The following is a 22,813-nucleotide window of genomic DNA, read 5'->3' on the forward strand; positions in this document are numbered from 1 at the left end:
CTTTAGGGTAAATACCCAGTAGTGCAATTGCTGGGTCATAGGGTAGTTCTATTTTCAACATTTTGAGGAACCTCCATGCTGTTTTCCAGAGTGGTTGGACCAGCTTGCATTCCCACCAACAGTGGAGGAGGGTTCCCCTTTCTCCACATCCTCTCCAGCATCTGTCATTTCCTGACTTGTTAATTTTAGCCATTCTGACTGGTGTGAGGTGATATCTCATTGTGGTTTTGATTTGTATTTCCCTGATGCCGAGTGACGTGGAGCACTTTTTCATGTGTCTGTTGGCCATCTGGATGTCTTCTTTGCAGAAATGTCTGTTCATGTCCTCTGCCCATTTCTTGATTGGATTGTTTGTTCTTTGGGTGTTGAGTTTGCTAAGTTCCTTATAGATTTTGGATACTAGCCCTTTATCTGATATGTCGTTTGCAAATATCTTCTCCCATTCTGTCAGCTGTCTTTTGGTTTTGTTAACTGTTTCCTTTGCTGTGCAAAAGCTTTTGATCTTGATGAAATCCCAATAGTTCATTTTCGCCCTTGCTTCCCTTGCCTTTGCCGTTGTTCCTAGGAAGATGTTGCTGCGGCTGAGGTCGAAGAGGTTGCTGCCTGCGTTCTCCTCAAGGATTTTGATGGATTCCTTTCTCACATTGAGGTCCTTCATCCATTTGGAGTCTATTTTCGTGTGTGGTGTAAGGAAGTGGTCCAATTTCATTTTTCTGCATGTGGCTGTCCAATTTTCCCAGCACCATTTATTGAAGAGGCTGTCTTTTTTCCATTGGACATTCTTTCCTGCTTTGTCGAAGATTAGTTGACCATAGAGTTGAGGGTCGATTTCTGGGCTCTCTATTCTGTTCCACTGGTCTATGTGTCTGTTTTTGTGCCAGTACCATGCTGTCTTGATGATGACAGCTTTGTAATAGAGCTTGAAGTCCGGAATTGTGATGCCACCAACTTTGACTTTGTTCTTCAATATTCCTTTGGCTATTCGAGGTCTTTTCTGGTTTCATATAAATTTTAGGATTATTTGTTCCATTTCTTTGAAAAAAATGGATAGGATTCAACAGTACATTAAAAGGATTATTCACCACGATCAAGTGGGATTTATTCCAGGGCTGCAGGGTTGGTTCAACATCCGCAAATCAATCAATGTGATAGAACACATTAATAAAAGAAAGAACAAGAACCATATGATACTCTCAATAGATGCTGAAAAAGCATTTGACAAAGTACAGCATCCCTTCCTGATCAAAACTCTTCAAAGTGTAGGGATAGAGGGCACATACCTCAATATTATCAAAGCCATCTATGAAAAAACCCACCGCAAATATCATTCTCAATGGAGAAAAACTGAAAGCTTTTCCATTAAGGTCAGGAACACGGCAGGGATGTCCATTATCACCACTGCTATTCAACATAGTATTAGAAGTCCTAGCCTCAGCAATCAGACAACAAAAAGAAATTAAAGGCATCCAAATTGGTAAAGAAGAAGTCAAACTATCACTCTTCGCAGATGATATGATACTATATGTGGAAAACCCAAAAGACTCCACTCCAAAACTGCTAGAACTTGTACAGGAATTCAGTAAAGTGTCAGGATATAAAATCAATGCACAGAAATCAGTTGCATTTCTGTACACCAACAACAAGACTGAAGAAAGAGAAATTAAGGAGTCAATCCCATTCACAATTGTACCCAAAACTATAAGATACCTAGGAATAAACCTAACCAAAGAGACTAAGAATCTATACACAGAAAATTATAAAGTACTCATGAAAGAAATTGAGGAAGACACAAAAAAATGGAAAAATGTTCCATGCTCCTGGATTGGAAGAATAAATATTGTGAAAATGTCTATGCTACCTAAAGCAATCTACACATTTAATGCAATCCCTATCAAAATACCATCCATTTTTTTCAAAGTAATTAAAGTTTTTATCTCAGCACAACACTGCATATGAAAATATATTTTATGAAGTAAAATAAAACAAATATATGCATGATTTCTTTAATGTATATTTTAAGGGGGGAAAGATGAGGATTATAATCCGTTAAAATAAGATTGCCATAATTTATATTGCAACCCTAATATATATAATTTAACCCTGGTGTGTGTGTGTGTGTGTGTGTGTGTGTGTAGGTAGGTAGAGTGAGGTAGAGAAATCTTACAGAATTTATAAAGTTTATAGGTAATGTTATGAGTGAATAAATAAGGGAATCAATCAATAAAAACACCTGTTGGATTTTTAGTAAATGCTCTAGATTTTCAAATAATAAACATGGTAACAGTATAATGTACAGTATAGGTTAAATTTCACCATAAAATGGTATTTTGATGAATTAGTAAAATAAATTTATCTCTCTGTGTCATTGGTTTCTTTTTTTTTTCATCTTAGTCAAAGAGAAAAAACTCTACAAGTTCTCAAAAGAATTACAGCCATATCATTAACAGAAATTATATTCTACAGAAAGAATAATGTGATGGGAGAGTGTGTAGAGGATTTACATACCATGGATAATCACATTTCTCTACAAGATTGTAATCAAAGTGCCTCCCTTGAATACATGTATGTTTTTGCGTAATATTTCATCTTTCTGAATCAAGCCACAAGGTATAAATTTCATTGTTTCCAGTGTTTTCATAATATAAAATTCCTTGGAGCTTAGTCTATATATGTTTTGAATTCTAGCTATGAAGCTACCTGTTTCAAACCTGTTAAACAAATTTTAATAGTCATTGAAGGATTTCAATCAAAATGATGAAATGACTATACACATTTGATTTTACTCTCATACCTAATGTAATTTAATCAATATCAATAGTAGGTAACAGGAGAAACATCAATTGATAATTTAATTTCTCAGGTAAAAGGAAATGGGATCAAATAGTAAAATGATCAAGAAAAATATATAAATATATATCTAACATGTGTATTTGATATATATATATGATGTGGATATATATATATATAAAACATACCCATACATATGTATATGTATATATACATGTATATATACATTTTATGTATATATATGTTATGTATATATGTTATTTATATATATATATATATATATATATATATATATATATATATATATAAATGATATGGATGAGCTTCTTCCTTCCTTTAGTGGGAATCAGTAATATTTTGGAGTCTTTCCCTAACACACCTGTGGTCATATTCATAGATGCTTCTTAAAGATATACATTTGGACTGTCTGTGGCTCAGTTCAAGCTGGAGAAGGAGATTTGATCAAAACGTCAGTCCCCCTGAACATTTTTCTGCAGTTATTTACACTGATGATATAGTAAGTTCCCCACCTGTGCTTTGTCTATTGGCTCTGAGTTAGAACTCTTCTGCTCTTTTACCTACCTGAATAGTATCCCTTTTCTGAGTATATTTTGGAAAGAGTTTTTCTCTAGGTATTATATTTTAAATTTTTTCTTTTATCATAACTCCATTTGATCCCAAGGTGTTCTTTGAAATTACCAGTATGTTGTTAGTAGTCTTTTTTCCTCTGTGGGATTTTTATGTTGTTATTATCTTCGAAATACATTTTTGTTATGGATTAGTGAATAAAAGCATGGGCAGAGAAATGGCCAGATGTGAAAAATGGGTCATCTTGATCCAATACCAAATAAGTATGTTTAAAAAGACAAAATTTAATGTAAGTTAAAAGGAATGATATAAAGTGTATATTCCTTATAATAGCTTCTTATGCACTTTTGGGATATCTATTTTATCTTCATAAAATATTTTGGTGTGATTTAATTATTTCCCTCAATAATTTACTGTCTCCTCTATGCTTTATTTTTCCTGTAATTTAATCTCAAAATAAAGTGAAGTCAACACAATCTATTCCCAAGTGGAATTGTATTAGTTTTCATGAAACAAATTAACAGCTCAGCTTAGCTGAGTCTTACTGCTTGATCAATTATAATACTATTTGTATATGGAAAGTGAATAACTGATGCATTATCTGTGTACAAGTTCCAGCCTCATTATCAGTAACTCAGTTTCTGTGTTAATTGGTCCTACTTTGTACCATGCCTGGATTCCCTGCTAGTACTTCCAATCATAAGTACATTTTCTATTCTTTTAGCATCAGGATGCATGTTTGCTAGCGTTATCTCTCTTCAGTGTCACCTACTTAAAAATCTCACTCTTACAGTATCTATAACAAGTTTTTTACCAACCAGTGCCTCAATGCTAACTGCCCTCCTCTGTTTACTTTGTCATATTATGTGCTATCATATTCCCCAATAATTGTTAAACCCCTGTGTACTTTAATTCAGAACTTACAGAAAAACCTATGTTGGTACACATCCCTGCTTGTTCAGCCTTATGATATATGCTGTATGTATCAAATGGTATCCAAGAGTGAAAAGTCTACCTATTGAATATTCTGATATTTTCCAAAAATTAAGTTATGGAAAGCATCATAGTAACATGATGCATGCTGCATGTATACATGTACATTTCATGGTACATTATATTCTATACATATAAAAATTCTGCAGTTTTATGATGAGATGTATTTATAAAATTATATTATGTTTCTTTAAGTAAAAATTGCTAGTGAGATTTTCATAAGCTTTCTGTTAGTTAAGCACATTAAAAACAATTACATGAATAGATTCCATTCAGAATGCCTTCTTCTATAAACTGGAGATTTTTCTCTTTTCCGGTCTGGTGCTGCTCTTGACTTTCAGCTAAAGTCGATGACTTTCTTTAGTGATAATTAACTTGATCTGGTTTATCCAAGCTGTTTTTTATCTTTTCTTTCAAAATAACACGTGCAAAGTATTTCTCTGAAGGTAAAAATCTCTTTTGAATCTGTGATCTGATTTTTTCCCCATTAACAAGGTGACTGTCCTACTCTGAACATATTTTACTGTAATATTACCTGATTATTGAATGTATTTTTGTTTAGCCATTAAACACTTTTTATTGTGGTAAGAACAATAAATACTAAATACTCTTAACTACTAAACTAAACTTATACTAATGACATATATATTATATATATACACATATATATACTTTCTCTCTAGATATATAATTATTCTTATAAATAAACTTATACTAAATACTCTTAACTATTAAACTTAACTAAACACTAAACACTAAATATTCTTAACTACTTTCTAAGTGTACATTTGTTAACTATAAGCACTATGTTGCACAGCAGTTCTCTAGAACTTATTTATCTTGCATAATTGAAATGTTTTATCTGTACTATTTATTGTTTATTTTATATATACCAGCAAGATACTGGTCTCTTCTTAGTAACACCTCATTGTTCTGCAATCAGTCTTTGAAGACCACTAAAACTCTATCTCTTGAAGATATCTTTGAAAACCAGTAAAACTCTGTAATCCCAGATGATCTGTGTAGTATAACTCAAAGCTGGGATGATTATTGACTTTATAAATAAAGATCAGGACAGTATTGTGTATGTTGCAAATTATAAGGAATCTGAGATTTTATGCTGAGTACTAGCCAGCAATCTCATGAATGAGAACAGAAGACACGAGATTCCTGGGTCAGAGATAAACAACTTTATTACTCATTGTGTAGTAATTAGAATAAGTTTGTGATGGTACCAATTCCCTTGGACCCGAAGTTCCTGGGCTAGGGGGTGGGGATGAGGAGTCCAGAATCGCTAAGGTCAGTACTGTGCATGCTGTTGGTTTGCATCACAGTTGAGGAACCCCAACTAAAGATTCCAAATCTTTTGTGATAGTCTGTAAACAAATATGCCTGACATATGCACCAGAGGGAGCCATTGTCTTCATTATACTGGAGAATAAATAATCCTTCCTTTTGCTCCAGTGGAAACCCTTTCTATTCAGTCCATGGGTATTCACTGTACACAAATTCTTGAAAAGATAGTAAATCTGTGAAAAAAAGGGGGGAGGTGGTTAGTGCCTTACTTACATGGCATGAAGAAATACAACATAACCAATGGGAACAGTCTTTCAGTAGTATGCATATGTTCTATGCTTCTATCATAGCATATATTATCTTATACTGTAACTATTTAGTTGTGTTTCTTTTTAATATTAATGGTTATCTATTTCTTTACTTATTTTAATTCCTGAGCATCTGCAACTGAATTTTTTAAAGTAAGTGATCAATATTATTAAGTGAATAAATGCAATTTTATCTAGTTAAATTAAAATGAGGAGTAGGAATATAGTAATTTCAGTGGCAAAGTAGCCTGATTTCCTTTATCTAGAACCATTTCTGTTCTGGCAATAAAAATAAATACAAATGAATTTAGCTTTTTTACACTGAAAGTTGTGAATATGAACAGACTTGGATTTAGAAACAGCAAAAACCATGCAGTTCCAAGAGCACATAAGAGTTGTACATCCTGTGGCTTTTTTTAGTTCTGAAGAAAGTGGTTTCTTGTGAAAGGGATTGGTAGCTGGTTGAGTGCACTGATCTCTAATGACAAGAAGATAGCATCAGTTCATTTCCTGAGTTTCAAGAATGAGAGGAAGAATACTATATGTAACACATAAAGGTAAATCATATCCTCTCAGTTCAGGGCACAGAGTTCTTCACAGGCTTGTCTTCCGTATTTTCCTCTAGCTAATCTAAACTGAACTACATGCATTACAAATATAATATCCTGCTTCTATAGCCTGACTCAGGATTTTTTTTTTTTTTTTAAGATTTTATTCATTTATTTGAGACAGAGCACAAACATGGGGGAGGAACAGAGGGAGAAGCAGACTCCCTGCTGAGCCGAGAGCCCAATCCTGGGATCCTGGACTGATCCTGGATTGATCTCAGGACCCTGAAATCATACCTGAGCCAAAAGCAGACGTTTAACCAATTGAGCCATCCAGACACCCCCTAACTCAGGATTCTTCACTAAACAAAGCAGCCCTTCTGTCTCCAACAGGCTAAGTATCTTAAAGGTTTAGTCAGAAATAAATTTTCTTCATTCTAAGAGAAGCTCATCTCCAAAATTGGTAGGTGAGCTTCTCTTATGGAGTACATTATTCTTTTTTCAAATTATAAATATTTGCCTATGTGTCATATCTTTATACTAGACATTAAGTTGCAATAGTAGTGGTGCAGAAAATGCACAGTGAAGACTCCAGTGAAACTATGTCCCACTCGAAAGTATATTCTTCTTTTTTTCTTCCACCCAAAATAACACTGGGAATAAGTGTTCTACTTGCCAATTAATGTGAAGAATCTTCAATTTCCATGAATTCTATATTAAAAAATTTTTTTGAATATGTAGAGAAATATAGTAGATTTGTGGGGAGCTAAAATAATAAACACTATAAACACTCAATTTAGCTATATTATTCTACAACTTTTTATTAATCTAATTAAAAGCAATCCTTTTTTTCTTTAGCTTTGTATGGTATCTGGAAAGAAGAAGTTCAGTGATTTTTATAAAATAATAATTATTTCAAAAATGGCAAATATTTCTATAAACAATGAAAGGCAGTGGATTAGTTCTGCCAGATATTTGAATATATTTATAAACTATAATCATATATAAATGTTAAGGGGTGTCTGGTGGCTCAATTAGTTAAGCTCTGACTCTTGATTTCAGCTCAGGTCATGATCTCAGGGTCATGAGATTGAGCCCTGCATCAGGCTCAGTGCTCGGCCTAGAGCCCTTGAGATTCTGTTTCTCCCATTGCCCCTCCTCCTGCCTGTGTGTGCACATGCATATGTGCACTCTCCCTTTCTCTCTCTCTTTCTAAAATAAATCTTAAAAAATATTAAATGGTATTTAGAATTTTTAAAATCAACATATTATTCAATAAACACATTAATAGAAACCAGTATATGGATATATATCATATAATATGCATTTATATATGAAATATTTATAGATGACAAAGGTGGATTTCTAGTCAATTAATATTAAATGGATTGTTAGTATTTGAGGCTAATAGAAATTTATTGCTATAAAGATTAGTCTTATCAAATTCTTTATCACAAAATAAATTCCAGATGGATAATATATTTAAATATAAGAAGTATAAGAAGAAAGTCTTTTCTAAGCAACTCACATGATCTGCAATTGAAATGAAAGAAAAAATATGTGTGTGACATATACACAAACATACACACCCTCAAAAAAAAAAACACAACAGACCTTGTGTTTCATAGGGAATATACCATGAAATCAGAATAATTAGAACTAATAATAATTTAAAATGCATGTTAAAAGAGTACTCTCCCTTTTTTATTATGATATAGAATAAAAATCAATCAAAATGGACTGTGCGTTTTCAATCTGAAGATATCCAAAGCATATTAAAATATATTCAGCCATTACTTGACAAACAAAACAAAACAAAATAACCAAATTGAGCAGTATTTAGACATGTTGATATTATAAGGAAAATTTATACAGTGCTAGCTAAAATTCCTACAATTTCTGGATATATGTGTGTGTGTGTTTGTGTGTGTTTGTAGATACAATCTCTCTCTCTCTATATATATATATGTGTGTGTATATGTGTATATATTTTAGTATGCATGAATGGGCAACTGGTTAAATACATCAAAACTAATATTTTTTTAATTTTTTTTTATTTTATTTATTTGACAGAGAGAAATCACAACTAGGCAGAGAGGCAGGCAGAGAGAGAGGAGGAAGCAGGCTCCCTGCAGAGCAGAAAGCCCCATGTGGGGCTCCATCCCAGGACCCTGGGATCATGACCTGAGCCGAAGGCAAAGGCTTTAACCCACTAAGCCACCCAGGCGCCCCAAAACTAATATTTTTTAGCAATTTCCAAATGGTTAGAACTTTTTCTAAGCTTATTATTATTCTTATTTCATTTATTTTCACAATAGTCATTCTGACTGATCTTAGCAGTATCCCAAAAAATTACAGATTTTAAAACAAAGGCAGTAAGATTAAATCATGGTGAAACTGGTAAGAGATTAATTCTTAGTGAAACTAATAAGAATACCCATACAGACTGATTCCTGAATTCCTGCTCCTTTTTATTATATTTTATGGCACATTTAAGGTACATCAAAACAATATGGTAATATTCATCATTAAAAATAATAGCCTCCTGAGTTAACCTCTCTCTCTCACACACACACACACAGAGCAAGGCACTAAACTTTTTTTAAACTTTTGTTTAAAATAGAACATGCAGGTTGGGTGTGGACTTTTTCTAGAAGAATATATAATCATGTACATAGTTTGTAACTCTGAGGAAGAAGCTGGAATGACTGGGTACCAGAGGAGAATGAGTGAGGAAAAAAAAAGAAGTATACATGGTTATAGTGTATTTATTTTTAACTATGTTATTATGTGAAATTTTCTTAAAAATGTGCACACTACAAATATGAAATAAAAAAGGTAATTCAAAGAACAAAATTTTAATAAAACAGCATATATCTTGGTGCCTACTATTATGATTAATGACTAAATGTGTAAAATGGGAATATAATTGGCTCTTTGCTTTTAGATATTCTTTAAACATTTCTTTAAGCTACATTTAACATGTAAAGCTTTATATTTTGTTAAATTATTTTAGTAAAGAAACATATGCTGAATAATGAAACATGCTCTTATTAGAGTTATGCATATAGGGAAGGATGGGAGATGGATTTTCCTCCTTAAGTAGAGTAGAATCAATTTATTGGCTGCCTATTATCAGAAAAGAAGAAAGTATTGTAGCTCCCTATGTGAAAGATATCATGTAGTATTTGTCCTGTGTTTGGCATACTTCACAAATCATAATATCTTCTAGATTTATCTGTGTTGCTGCAAATGTCAGGCTTCCCTTCTTTTGAAAGACTGACTTGTATTCCATTATATGTATATGCCATATTTTTCTTATATTAAATAGTCACCCATAGAGACAAAAAGTACAATATTGATTGTCAAGGACTGGAAAGAGGGGGATTAGGTAAAGGGTACAAGGTTTCAGTTATGTAACATGAATTAGACCAAGAGATCTAGTGCCCAGTATAGTACTATAATTATAGTGAATTATATACTTAAAATTTTTTCCTAAGTCAATATTACTTTGCAACCAAAATTCAGACTTAGGTTTATATAGACTTTTTAAAAAAACGTGCTTATATTTCTCAAAACTAACCAAGTTAAAACAAAAAAAAAAGTTTTTTGGGGAAAGGGCATCTGATATGACCACATATCCCTAGGTAATGTGTTAAACTGGAGTCTGTTTCAAATCACTAATTGTACAAGCAGTTGTTGTTGAGAGAGGGGATATTGTTCCAAGTGCTCAGATATCTTATTTCCCAAGAGAGTTATTTGTAGGATAGTTGAGCATCAAAGGCAGCAGTGAGACCAAAGTCATTAAAATTACTTGTTGCAAATAAAAATGGCTTGTGACCACAGCACTTTCTTTTTATATTTAACTTGCATTCATGCTTCACAGACTTCGTTACAGTGTAATTTGGGAGTCTCAGCTGTCCCATTTAGGGTGTCCACTGTTCAATTTTGTAAATCAATGAGTTTCCTAAATGTTGATTGCAATACTCTAGGTTAACATATGACTACAAAATGATCATTTCTACATTTTTCATTTCCAGGATAAATGAAACCACTGGTTTCTCGCCTTAGAACTCTTAACACTCCTTCCCTTTACTAATTGTATGATTGTGCATATGGCTAGGCAGACTTTTGGAAGAAAAGATTTTTGCCTGAGTGATTACCATTTAATTATACTTTAACAGCATGCTTCCTTCTTAAGAGTCACATTCATTGCTAAATCCTGTCTTATTTTCAGCTTTTAGGAAATTAACACTGAAGTAAAAGCAGGTAACGATTATATAGAGTCCTAAGTAAACTTGCTTGGAAATAGGGATTGTTCGAAGACTGAAAAGCTTCTGTGACCCACTGGATTGAATGTTAATGCTTGTCATCATTTTAGGTGCTATGCCAAAAGGGGTGAGGATATCAGGAAAGAGTCATGCAAATGGGATATAATACTTAAGACCCCCAGGTATTTGCCTTGTGAAAGCTGCTGCAAGAATTCTCTATCTGTGCCGTGTGTAGCAATGCCAACCATTGCGTTTATGTTTTATTACCTCAAGATAGTGCCAGCTCAAATTCATGGCTTTAGTTGCTACATAGTCAAAGCCTTTGGGGTATTTCCAAGAAATAAAATTTAAAATATAAATACAGATGAAAATCTTAAAATGGATACTATTTATTGCTTAATTAACATAATTTATCTTGCTTAAAGGTGATCTTAGGCAAGTCACACTACATTATGTGTCTCAGTATTTTAATTTGAAAGTGATGGCAATAGTAGGTATCATTCCTTTGAATTATTTTAAGAATTGAATATGTAATAAAAACAAACTTAACTCTTTGTAATGTGTTATCATTGTTACTGTGAAACAGGTCTCCCTGTAAGTACTTTTTTTACATTATGATCTATATGTTTACATTTACATATAAACATGTATTTGTATGTAATATAGATAATATATTTACTTATATTTATTTACCTTTTGCTTTGTAGAAGAAAACATTACACATTTATTAAATATCTTGCTCAGGAGTGGTAAGATACTATTAGTGTCATTATTACATCATTATTACTTATTACTAAATTATTACTTGTTACTAAATTATTGCTATTAGATATATATTAATGTATTCAGCGTTCATTCAGCAACTACTGAGTGCTAACTAGATGTTTGGGACTGCTAATCTTAATGCTTGAAATATATCAGTCATGTTACTTATGTACTAGCAAGGAAGGATAGATAACTGATAGTCAATGTAATACAATGATATGATACGTTGACTTTTATGTGTATTAGTTACATGGTGTCAGACATGTATCAACTGATTTCACTGTTCTCTCTGACTTCTGATTAGATTCAGCCAATGGGGAGCTCCTGCAGATTATAGGGAAAGATGGGGAACAGATGAGGGTATTTATTCCTTCAGATTTTCCCTCTGGATCTAGCTCTTTACTTTGGGCTGTGTCCCATGACGAATGATCACTATGTCTGCCAGCACTTCTAACATCTCTGTGATTCTTTCCATTTTCTATAACTATTCTTTTGTCTTGTGCTTCTGAACTTATTGGTTTTAATAATGTAGTTCTATACCATAACTTATAGTTCTGTCCACCTGAAATTCCTTTGTAAAAAGTACTTGCATGAAATTCCTCTGTAATTATATAATGTAATAATAAGGCATGTTTTTCATGTTTAAGGTCTTAATTGATACTAAAATACAGGAAGTAAAAGTTATGAGGAGAAAAAAAACAATGAAAAAGTATAGAGAAGTGAGGCTGATGTGGAGTGTTGGGGCCATGTTGCAAATTTAAATAAGTAGTTGAATAAGTCTTACTGATAAAATGGTTTGCAAGCTAAAATAGGAGTAGATGAGGACATTAACTTTTCATTTCTCTTATGAAAGACCATTTCAACTGCAGGGAACAGCTGGTGAAAGGGAGATCTAGGCAAACCTAGAGGACCAATGGTGTTTGGAGGTCAGAGAGATGAGACAGGAAGTCAGATTATTTACAACTATACATGCCATTTACTCTGGAAAGAATTAAGGGTACGCACATTTTGGCCCAGTGAGTAGTGTGAACTGACTTATTTTTAAAAGGATCACTCTGACTTTTTTATGAACCCACTGTCGGTGAACTAAGGTAGAACCATAGTGACCTCTTAGGAGGCAAGGATAAAAATGAGAATTTATACAAATAAAAAATAATTTCATTACCATCTTGGGAAGTTTCAAGTTTTCATTCATTCCCAATAGTATTTTATTGGTGACCAAAAAAATGGCAATGTAAAGAATAAAGCCACAATGAAACTTGGCTAATAGGAGATAATAGCAGATAATCAAGAGTGTGTATGTTGATCTCTACTTCTTGAGGCAGTGTCAACCATACAGAATAAATGTATATGGATATTTGTGTAAAGATATTTCATTTTATCTATTAACGGGTTAAATATGTGATTCAACATGTGTTGAATCATTGTTAATATTTGTTTATAAAAAAATGACTGTATTGCAGCTAGATACACGTTCACATTTTAACATGTTGATCTCCTTGAGGATATACCAAATAACAAAGGAGATTTAAAAGGATGATGTTCACCTGAAACTAATAAAACACTATATGTTAATTTTACTTCAGTAAAAATAAAATAAAATAAAATTAAATTAAATTAAATATGAAGTTAAGCATCTCCAGTAGTAAATATGACCAGTACTGATCTCTTAAATGTTAGAAGTTTTGGTGTGGAAGCAGTGGTACCTCAGTAACATTTCATGTATTTCAATCACCAGACAAGTACTGTATTCATTTCTCATCTTTTCTGAATTAAACATAGACACACACACACACACACACACACACACACACACACACCTCAATATTTATATCACATAGCAATATATTTTATGCTTCCTTAATAATTTTTAATACTTTTTCTCATTTTATATTTATAATTAATGATTTAAAGTAAACATTTTGATACTACATTTTAATTATATGTTCATTTTACAATCCAAATTATTTAAATTTTTAAAAAAGATATTATTTTAGAGAGAGAGTGAACACATATATACACAGGGGCTCACACGCATATGGGGGGAGGGATGAAGGGAGAGGGAGAGAGAAATCCAGGCAGACTCTGTGCTGAGTGCAAAGCCCAATGCTGGGCCCAGTTTCACAGCCCTGAGATCACACCTGAGGCACAACCAAGAGTCAGATACTCAGCTAACTGCATGACCTAGGTGCCCCTACAATCCAATATTCATAACATATATTGAAGATGTATACTTGAATATAAGCATATAATTTGTAAAAGCATAAAATGTAATGAAAAATGTAATTTACCAAGAAATAAGTGAAAAGTTTACCCCCAAATAATTGCAAAATAAGATATGTTCCTTGTTTTAGGGACTTAATCTAAATATCAAAAGAGGGTAAAATTTAAGTATATGTTAAGTCATTAAGAATATGTACTACTGAGGCGCCTGGGTGGCTCAGTGGGTTAAAGCTTCTGCCTTCGACTCAGGTCATGATCTTGGGGTCCTGAGATCGAACCACACATCGGGATCTCTGCTCTGCAGGGAACCTGCTTCCCTTCCTCTCTATCTGCCTGCCTCTCTGCCTACTTGTCATCTCTGTCAAATGAATAAATAAAATCTTTAAAAAAAAAAAAGAATATGCATTAGTGCTCTTATGATTTTTTTTTATTTTACCCTTTAAATTTATGTTTAAATGTTCCATTTTTATTTTCTTATTTTTATTTGTTTTCTTTTTTTAGGGTTTTATTTAAATGTTGCTTGTTAACATAGACTGTAATATTCATTTCAGTAATATAATTTTATGATTCATCACTTTTTTTGTTCTTTTTTTTATTTTATTTTTTTATTTTTATTTGTTTATTTTCAGGATAACAGTGTTCATTGTTTTTGCACCACACCCGGTGCTCCATGCAGTACGTGCCCTCCCTATTACCCACCACCTGGTTCCTCAACCTCCCACCCCCCCGCCCCTTCAAAACCCTCTGGTTGTTTTTCAGAGTCTATAGTCTCTCATGGTTCATCTCCCCTTCCAGTTTCCCTCAACTCCCTCTCCTCTCCATCTCCCCATGTCCTCCATGTTCTTTGTTATGCTCCACAAATAAGTGAGACCATATGATACTTGACTCTCTCTGCTTGACTTATTTTGCTCAGCATAATCTCTTCCAGTCCTGTCCATGTTGCTACAAAAGTTGGGTATTCATCCTTTCTGATGGAGGCATAATACTCCATCGTGTATATGGACCACAACTTCCTTATCCATTCATCCGTTGAAGGGCATCTTGGTTCTTTCCACAGTTTGGCGACCGTGGCCATTGCTGCAATAAACATTGGGGTACAGATGGCTCTTCTGTTCACTACATCTGTATCTTTGGGGTAAATACCCAGTAGGGCAATTGCAGGGTCATAGGGAAGCTCTATTCTTAATTTCTTCAGGAATCTCCACACTGTTCTCCAAAGTGGCTACACTAACTTGCATTCCCACCAACAGTGTAAGAGGGTTCCCCTTTCTCCACATCCTCTCCAACACACGTTGTTTCCTGTCTTGCTAATTTTGGCCATTCTAACTGGTGTCAGGTGGTATCTCAATGTGGTTTTAATTTGAATCTCCCTGATGGCTAGTGATGATGAACATTTTTTCATGTGTCTGATAGCCATTTGTATGTCTTCATTGGAGAAGTGTCTGTTCATATCTTCTGCCCATTTTTTGATATGATTATCTGTTTTGTGTGTGTTGAGTTTGAGAAGTTCTTTATAGATCCTGGATATCAACCTTTTGTCTGTACTGTCATTTGCAAATATCTTCTCCCATTCCGTGGGTTGCCTTTTTGTTTTGTTGACTATTTCCTTTGCTATGCAGAACCTTTTGATCTTGATGAAGTCCAAAAGACAAACAAAAAACAGACAAACAAAAAGACTGATAAAAGTATATGACAAGAGAAAAAATATATATATATGTATATAAGCAAAATAAAAAGGAAGAACCTCATCAGAAAGAAGCCCAAGTATAAGATTTATATATTTTCAGGACAAACACAAATTCACAGAAACACTGGCAGAAGGAAAAATTGGGAGAGTGGTTATAAATTCTCAGTGTGGTCAAGGAAGGTTATTTTGATTCTTCCTGAATGTATCTTGATGTTTTTGTTAAGGGACTCAGCTTTCTTTCCTTTCTTTCATAAATGTGTCAACTTTCCTTTCTTTCATAAATGTGGTGTATCACGTTGATTGATTTGCAAATACTGAACTACCCTTGCAGCACAAGAATAAATCCCACTTGATCATGGTGAAAGAGAATTTTAATGTACTGTTGGATTCAGTTTGCTAACATTTTGTTGAGTTTTGCATCCATGTTTATTAGGGATAATGACCCATAATTCTCGTTTTAGTTGGGTCTGTGTGTGGTTTTGGAATCAAGGTAATGGTGGTTTCATAGAATGAGTTTGGAAATTTTCTTTCTACTTTTTGGAATAATTAAGGAGAATAGGAATTAACTCTTCTTTAAATGTCTTTCCCTGGGATGCCATCTGGCCCTGGACTTTTGTCATTAGGACATTTTTTATTAATGATTCAATTTCTTTTTTTTTTTTTAAGATTTTATTTATTTATTTGACAGATAGAAATCACAAGTAGGCAGAGAGGCAGGCAGAGAGAGAGGAGGAAGCAGGCTCCCAGCTGAGCAGAGAGCCCAATGCGGGGGCTTGATTCCAGGATCCTGGGATCATAACCCGAGCTGAAGGCAGAGGCTTTAACCCACTGAGCCACCCAGGTGCCCCTAATGATTCAATTTCTTCGCTAGTTATTGATTGGTCTTTTCACATTTTCTATTTTTTCTTGTTCAGTTTTGGTAGTTTCTATATTTCTGGGAATTTATCCATTTCTTCCAGTTTGTCCAATTTGTTGACATATAATTTTCCATAATCTCTTATAATTATTTGCATTTCTATAGCATTGGTTACATTCTCTACTCTCTCATTTGTGATTTTATCTATTTGGGTCCTTTCTCTTTTAATAAGTCTAGCCAAGGGGTTATCGATTTTATTAATTCTTGCAAAGAACCAGCTCCTGGTTTTGTTGGTCTGTTCTACTGTTCTGTTGTTTTATTTTGTTTTTATTAATTTATTTCTGTTATAATCTTTATTATTTCCCTTCATTTGCAGGTTTTAGGCATCATTTGTTCTTTTTCTAGCTACTTTAGATGTGAGGTCAAGTTGTGCAGACGTTTTTCGTGCTTCTTGAAGTGTGCCTGTTTTGTCATATATTTCCCTCTTATGTCTGCTTTTACTGTATCACAGAGGTTTTGGACCATCATGTTTTCATTATCATCTGTTTCCATGTATTTTTTAAAAATTTCTTCTTTAATTTCCTGGTTGATCCATTCATTATTTAGTAGGATGTCCTTTAACCTCTATTTATTTATATTTATGGTCTTACCAAATTTTTTCTTGTTGTTGATGTCAGGTTTCAAAGTATTGTGGTAAGGAAACGTGGATGGAATGACCTCAGTCTTTTTCTGGCCCAATTTCTGACCCAGTGTGTGATCTATTCTAGAGAATGCCTCATATTCATTTATACACATATTCTGCTGCTTTAAGATGAAATGTTCTGAATATATCTAAGTCCCATCTGGTCCAGTGTATTATTATAAAGCCATTGTTTCCTTTTTGGTTTTCTGCTTTAGTAATACATCCATTGGTGGGAGATGTTAAAGTCCCCTACTATTCTTATATTATTATTACCAATGAGTTCCTTTATCTTTGTTATTGTTTTGTATATTTGGGGACTCCCAGGTTGGGGGCATAAATATTTACCATTGTTAGATCTTTTTGTTGGATATGTCCCTTTATTATGATATAGTGCACTTCCTCATCTTTTGTTACAGTGCTTGATTTAAAATCTAGTTTGTCTGATATAAGTGACTATTCCACCTTTCTTTTGACTTCCATTAGTCAATTTTTAAAATTAGTAATTTTAATTATTTTTATTATTTTAATTTTAATTAAATTAAAATTAAATTTTAATTTTATTTATTTTAATTAAAATAAAATGTTAATTATTTTATTAATTTTAATAATTAAAATTAGTAAATTTTTCTTCTTTCTCTCACTTTTAATCTTCAGTTTCTCTCTCTTTTTTAAAAAAAATTAAATATTTTATTTATTTATTTGACAGAGAGAGATAGTGAGAGCAGGAACACAAGCAGGGGAGAGTGGGAGAGGAAGCACACTTCTGGCTGATCAGGGAGTCCAATCTGGGGCTCGATCCCAGGACACCCAAGGACTGAGCCACCCAGGTGCCCCTAAAATAAGTCTCTTGTAGGTAGTCTATATAGATATGCCTTGTGTTTTTATCCATTCTGATCCCCTATATCTTTTGATTAGTGTATTTAGTTCATTTGTATTCAGAGTAATTCTTGATAGATAAGAGTTTAGTGCCAATGTATTATCTGCTAAGTCATTGTTTCTGGAGATTTTCTCTTCCTTCTTGACTTCTTGCTTTTGGTCTTTCTCACTCAAGGAGTCCCCTTCAATTTTCTTGCAGGGCTGGTTTAGTGATCACAAACTCCTTTAGTTTTTATGTGTTTGGAAAACTCTTTATCTCTCCTTTCTATTCTGAATGACGGCCTTGCTGGATAGAGTATTCTTGGCTGCATATTTTTCCCATTCAGCAAGCACATTGAATATATCATGCCATTCTCTTTTAGCCTGCCATATAATCTGTAGAGAGGTCTATTGGTAACCTGATTTGTCTTCCCTTGTAAATTAGGGATTTATTTTCTCTTGCTGCTTTTTGCTTTTTTGCTTTATCTCTATATTTTGCAGATTTAACTACAGTATATTTTGATGTTGGCCTGCTTTTCTACATTTTGATGAGAGTTCTCTCTGCCTCCTGGATTTGGGTTCTTTCCCCAGATTAGGGGAGTATTCAGCTATAATTTGCTGAAATAAACTTTCTGCCCTTTCTTCCCTTCTCTTCTTCTTCTGGGACTCCTCTGTTAATAATGTTATTACACATGATGGGATCACTGAGTTCCCCAAGTCTACCATTATCCAAGATTTTTCATCACCTCTTCTTTTCAGCTTCATTATTTTCTATAATTTTATCTTCATATCATTTATTCATTCCTCTGCTTCTTCAGTCCCTGTGGTCATTATATGCAGTTGTTTTACAGTCTCAGTTATTGAATTTTGCATTTCGGCCTGACTAGATTTTAGGTCTTTTATTTCTGTGCTAAAGGACTCTCTAGTGTCTTCTATGCCCTTCTCAATTCTAGCTAGTATCCTTATGATTGTTGCTTTAAATTCTGGATCAGTCATATTCCTTATATCTGTTTCCAGTAGATCCCTGACCATGACCTTACCTTGTTTTTTTTTTTTTCTTTTGGTCTTGATCTTTTCATTTAGGTCTGTGTCTTTCTGTGTGTTAGGAAAGCCTGATGTTTCCTGTTGCTTAGAGTAATGCCGTAATAAGGAAGAGATCATGTACTGTCCAGGGCCTGCTGCATCAGGAAATGTCTGTGCACTTCGCACTGTGCAGGAAATGCTGCGTGCACTTCGCTTCTATGTTTTATCTGCTCTTTCCCCTAAGTCAGTCATCTGCAGAGTTTTCCTGGCATGCTGTGGGGAGTGTTCCGACCTTGGCCAGAGTCTGGTGAGTTTTAAGTAGGTGTTCTCTGGTCTGCTTGCTAAAAGAGGCCTGATGCTATTTCAAATATAGCTGAAACTTTATAGACTCTCTGGTCAGGAAGTGTAGTAGGTGAAGGAGGTTTGTGCTGGTCTTCCTGGGAAGGGGCCTGCTACGCTGGCTCCCAGGCTCTCAGGAGCACTAGCCCGAGAAGAGCAATACCTAGAGCACAGGGGGGGCAGGGTTGGGTATAAGCATTTATGGAGCCATTCTTGGTGCTCTGCTGCTTACTGAAATTAGTTTATGCTAAGGGGCAGGGAAGAAAATGGCACCCTCCAGTTCCTTTGTCCCTGGAAAAGCAATACCACCTCTCTCAGATGCCCTCCAAGTGTATCCCAGTGGATCCTCACATCCCACTGTCTGCTCCCTGGGCTCTCTGCCCTCCTTCTCCACCAGAGCACTGCAGCATCCACCAGACTCCACATCTACTACTCCATCATCTTAGCTATTCCCCCTTGAAAGTTCCATGTGTTTTTATTCTACTTCTCACAATATTTTTTCTAGATTTTAATTTCAAACTCTTCTTATGTATTTTATAAAGGGTAGTAAAAATATTTAATACCAATAAAATTAAATTTTCCTTATATGTAATAGTATAGAGATGTTGATGTAGATATATAGAGACATGAATAGATATATTGATATAAATATACAGATATTTATAGGTATGTTTGAAGTACCAGGGAAATGTTTAGGTGTATAGCACAATTATTATTTTAATACTTACTGATTATGAGGGAACAGAAGGCAGGCTGAGGACAAAGCAGAAGCTGACACCCCAAAACCACCCCCTCATGGGATATATGTGACATTCCTCAGGCACTCCTGGCTGCCCTAAAGCCAAGGAAAGGAAAAACAAATAGTTGACTTACAGAGATCACAGTCCTGCAAGACATGATTCTCCCTCAGTTTACAGGTGTTTTAGCAATCTACAAGAACAAAACATTTCTATCAATAACCTAGCTTCCAGAGGGAATGTAGGTACAATTAAATGTCCTCATAACCTTCAGCCCATGGATAGATACTTGAAGCAAGAGCAGAGTTTAATATTCCTCCAGGAAGCTCCCAACTACCTTCATGTTTATGCCTTGCTAGAGGGAAAAACAGTCTTAACTTGACAATGACATGGCCTCTGAATCTTGTGAGTCTACTTTAACATATGAAATCCTTTTGAAAACTTCCCATTTCCTTTCCTTCTGCAACCCCATAGTGTAGTATCTAATCAGTTACCCCTCATAATGCTGGGACAGCAGCTCTTTCAGCCTTTGGTCCTGTCCGCATGCTTTAGTAAACCACCTATTTGTACCAAAGACATCTCAAGAATTCCTTCTTGGTCATCAGCTCCAGACCTTGTCCCACCAAACCTCACCTATATTCCAAAACCCCATCATTTAGCACCCAGCATGGGGCTCTAACCCACAATCCTGAGACCCTGAGATTAAGAGTCTCGTGCTGTACTAACTGAGCTACCAAACTTCACCTATATTTCCAAAACCACATCACTGACATTTTAAGATTATACATTTTTTTTTAAGATTTTTATTTATTTATTTGACAGACATAGATCACAAGTAGGCAGAGAGGCAGGCAGAGAGAGAGGAAGGGAAGTAGGCTCCCCGCTGAGCAGAGAGCCCAATGCGGGGCTCGATCCCAGAACCCCGGGATCATGACCTGAGCCAAAGGCAGAGGCCCAACCCACTGAGCCACCTAGGCGCCCCAAGATTATACATTTTATATTTAATAAAATACCATGTAGATAAAAGGATGTTAAAACCAGCACAGCAGCTACTAGTGTGCTGTAGGATAACTGAAGATATTATAATGAGCCTACTTTAAAATTCTCTACTGATTTCCATATGTACTTATTTTGAGCATACTGGATGGTTCTCCAACAGTTCAGAGTTAACATCAAAATTTTTTTATTGATAAACTGAAATAGGTTTTTGATCTTTGTAAACTATCAGAGGGGAAACATTCACACTGATAATGATAATACTACATTCTGTATGATTACGTGTTCCTTGTAAACAATAACCTTACTTTTTCCTATTTGGATTTATCAGTGGCTTGTGCAGTAATTAGCTAATAAATGTCTTTGAAATTAAGTCTAAGTGAATTGAAGTAATTCAACAAAGACTTATTAAATGCTTTCTTCTTGCCATAAACTTGGCCAGACAATAGACATATGACTGTAAAACAGACAGTATTTTTTATTTACCATAACTTAGGAAAAAGCATTCACACAATGACGATAGAATAAGATAACATTCCTTTCAGTGTGCATTTGCAACATGCAGGAAAGAAGGAATTCATGAGTCAAGCAAAAGGTCAAGAGACATTTTAGAGTGATTATCCTTGATCAAGGGGTACCTGGTTTAACAAGAGCATTGTGTTTTTTAAGGTTTGTTAGGCAAAGAGAATGATTAGGCTAGGCCAGATCTTAGAATCTTATAGAATCTTGCATAGTACAGTAGTAAAACTTTAAATCGTGGGCTTTGGTGTTAGGGAAACCAGGACCTTCATCACGACTTCTATTTACCATCTTTAGGAACTTCAGTTTCTTCATTACTAAATTGAAGATACACCTTAGTACATTAGTGAATTAGAGGATTAAATTTGATATTATGTGTAAATATCTTTGTGAAGTGTCTTACTCAGAGAAAGAGCTAAAACTTTATTTTTAGTAATTTCAACATAATTCTTTTTCTTATCATTTTTATGTACTAATGCTTAGAACTTTGGACTTGTTTCCATAGAAAACATGAAAAATGTTTTATGTAGAGGTGGGACAAGTTTAGGTATATGTTTTAAGTGCCAAGGATGCTTTATAAAAGAAGAAATAGGAAACAGGAAGGTATAGTTAGAAGTTATATCAGGAACCTAGGTGAGAATAAAAATCTGTCTTTCAAAATTAGATGAACATTTTTAAAAATACAAATCCTTGAGTTTAAGATTTAAAAATTGATATATAAATCATTTAAGGAGATTATTTATGATTATACTATAATGCAAATAAAATTATTACTTGCTTGTTTTGTTTTCCTTTTATGATAAAAACATAAGTCTTATAAGTTTCTGAAACTTACTGTAAAAGTCATACAGGAAAACCATGTAATCATTTGATTATCAATCCTACACCTTGCTTTTGGTAATCTCTCACTCCTCTTTCATCTTTTCTTTCTTTTTCAGTACCCAAATAATCTTTGTTCTGAAACACCATTTTGCATTTGCCTTACTGCTTGGCTCTAGCCAAATATATAACGATATTAAAAGTGCAGCTTAATTTGGCTCCAGATGCTTCACTTTGAGTATCAAACTGCTACATGTAGCAAATGTTGCTATCTGACTTTGAAGGGCTCTATGGGAGAAAGACTGACACACAGATGGATAGTCATATAGGCAAACAGATAAATAGATTTGTACACAGAAACAATATATGCAAAAAGACAAGAGCATGATATATAATTTTAAATAGATATATGTGTACACATGTCACTCTTTTTTAATAAGATCTCTATTGTGCTTTGTTGGCTAGATAGCTACTTAAAAAATCAGTGGCCAGGGATGCCTGCATGGCTTAGTTGGTTAAGT

The sequence above is a fragment of the Meles meles genome, chromosome 14 (assembly GCF_922984935.1).
Source record: "Meles meles chromosome 14, mMelMel3.1 paternal haplotype, whole genome shotgun sequence".
Lineage (NCBI taxonomy): Eukaryota > Metazoa > Chordata > Mammalia > Carnivora > Mustelidae > Meles > Meles meles.